Source organism: Adelges cooleyi, unplaced genomic scaffold (genome assembly GCF_023614345.1).
Source record: "Adelges cooleyi isolate 19-005CV unplaced genomic scaffold, UGA_ACOO_1.1 ACOO_flye_CR_arks_rails_tigmint_CR_PRNA_2, whole genome shotgun sequence".
Classification (NCBI taxonomy): domain Eukaryota; kingdom Metazoa; phylum Arthropoda; class Insecta; order Hemiptera; family Adelgidae; genus Adelges; species Adelges cooleyi.
In genome coordinates this window covers 11,703,554-11,706,359 of record NW_026095860.1, presented here as the reverse complement: position 1 = coordinate 11,706,359, position 2,806 = coordinate 11,703,554, and positions in this window count along the sequence as shown.

Sequence of the window (2,806 nt, the reverse complement as noted above, 5' to 3'; positions counted from 1 at the left end):
TATATAACACAATATAACTACAATATCACATATCCAATACACGCGACACCAATGTGGCCCAACCATCGCACAATAGTAATAATAATATATATTTTATTTGCAACGTTCCACAATGCATATCGTTTGATTTATAGTGCGCCATTATAGTGTAACTATTGTTTCAGATTAAAATTAAACCGAAACAAATAGCCGATAATAGTGTTGTATAGCTGTTGTTATTATTGCTTGCCGGTGTTTTATCTAAACAAAAAATTATAAATCCAAAAACGCCTATATATCTACCGTTAAAATACAAAGCTGCGCGTTGTGTACATGTTTTATTGCATTACACAAAGTCATATTGAAAAAAGCTAAAAGGCTGGGTCGGGAGTCTTGAGACATTATTAGTAATATACTATATAATTCTATTGATCATATAAAATTCTAATACAGTAGAATTATTTTTATGCCGACACAACAAAAGTGACAATTTAGTCAATAAAATATGTCCTTGTATTTTATTTTTTAAGGTTTTTCTTCTGTGCTCAATATAATGGTTTGACAAATCGATTTTGCAAGTAAAAGCAATAAGGCATAAGATATACATTAAATCTACATTTCAGATTTTAAGGTGCAAAATAAACAGGCGATATGAAAAACTTTTAGTTATGTCGATTTGTTAAATTGTGTTTGAATATTGGTCTGCATCTATTAGTTTTTTTTTTTTAAATCCACATTTATGTTAGCTGTGGTAAATCGTCGATAAATAATTACCAGTGTTGTTAAGTAGGGTTTTCTCTGTAAAAAGATAATAAAAAAAACACCAAGAGTATCTCAAAAAACACAAAAAAATAAACGCTTTGTTTGTATAATCTTTTCATTGAAAAAAAATGTATCTTTTATTTAATATATAATACTAAGGGTACCTACCTATCTTCTAGTATTATGTTATAATATTTGTAAATACAGCACTTTTATGAACTTTCTTTTTGTTAATGTATAATATTACAGTAAAAATATTTTCTTTTCAATTGTAATCGTCGACAAAAAAATGTAAAAATAATAATAATAAACGTCAAAGCTAAGAAAATGTCGGTCGGAAAAAGAAAATAACTTTTGTCGCTTTATTCGAGTCAATTATTTGACGGTTTCTTATTGTTGTTGATCGTTTTATTGAAATCGTTCCAGTCAAAAACGATTATAAGCGTATCGTATTTTCTCATTTAATAACTGCTTCGGATAGTATATATATTTTATTTTTATTGTTATATTGTTACGAGCGCCGCCACACGTTCTGGCGGAGGTGGTCTTATAAAGAAAAAAAAAAAGATATTTCAATAATAATCTACCAAGATTATGAGTAGACACGTGATATTTCATTTCCGGTAGCTACAATATTACTTTGGCCGACGGGATAGCAGCTGGCGTTAAGTAATTTAAGTTTTTTTTTTCCTAAAGCTTTCTTCAATGACAACTCTGTGGCCGCAACGAACAAAGTTTCTGTCAGACAAGTGAAAGTTATATACGACAGACTAGAGAGCCGATTTCAAATATAATTTTATATCATTTTGGGGGTTTTTTTTTTTGGCTTAGGCAGAAAATGTGTATCGTTATTATAACCATTAAAAAAAAAATGTCCTTATAATATGTAAATATATATTAATTTAAAATCTACAGACATAAGACAAAGCACAGATAACAACGACGCACACTATAAATAAAGTTACAGACAATAGTAAAAAAATTAAGTAGGTACCGTTTACTCAGATAATAATTATGAACTAATGTATAATATACATTTTTGACGTGCCAGTTGTCACTTTTGTTGCACAATTCTTGACAATTTAAACCCAAAGAGTTACGGTTTAGGATATTTGAAAATAATATAGGAATATATATGTATACAGGGAGAGATAGAGAGACTTTAAGGGAAATCCCGGGTAGTTAAATAGTTTAGATATCTTTCCCGTTATGGTCCTTAAGAGTTTGCCCATTGCAGATGGCCGTTCAGGGCGGTAGTCTAGACAAATAGTTGAGTAGGTTGTTTGGATGCGTGAAACAACGTTAATAATACATTGTACCATCTCTCAGTTTACAATAACTAAATGTAGAACCGATATATTTATGTATACATTAATTTGTGCTTAAAAATGCATTCCACAAATTGTGTCAATATATATAATTTTTCTCATCGTTAAATAGTTGCATGAATTAAATCAGTACAAATGTAAAAAATGCAGTATATATAATTAATAAAAACGCATTTTTTTTTTATCATAAGAACAATTTAATAAAACTTATAAAATCATAATAGCAGGTATTGTATATAAATCGTTTTGCACGACCATTTACGAAAAAAAAAGAGGAAATAACTATGTCTGCATTGCAAAATTGCGAGTAGACCAATGTAACAGTTTTTTTTTTAAATATAACATTTTATAGTCATCTTTTGGCTGTAAAACAAATAAATAAAGTAATAATAACAATTTTAAAAAAATTGTCTTTTCTTTATTATTGCATAATTTATTTTTTGGCATAGAGTGTTTCTAGACAAACAATTTTTCCGTGGTAAAATAATATATATTTTTACGGTCGGATCTTTACACGTTAATTCTTAACACTCCAATGAGCTCCTAAGATTTATACACATAACTCACTACATCCCGTTTTTATGTTGATTAAAAAAAACATTTTATTGCGAAACTCCAATGTCTGATCGTTGGCTACTTGCCTTTAAAAGTAAAAAAAATCTGTATACGAAAGCCAAATATTTCAGATAAGAGCAAAAAATAATATATGATATTTATGTATATTATTATAGTATCTC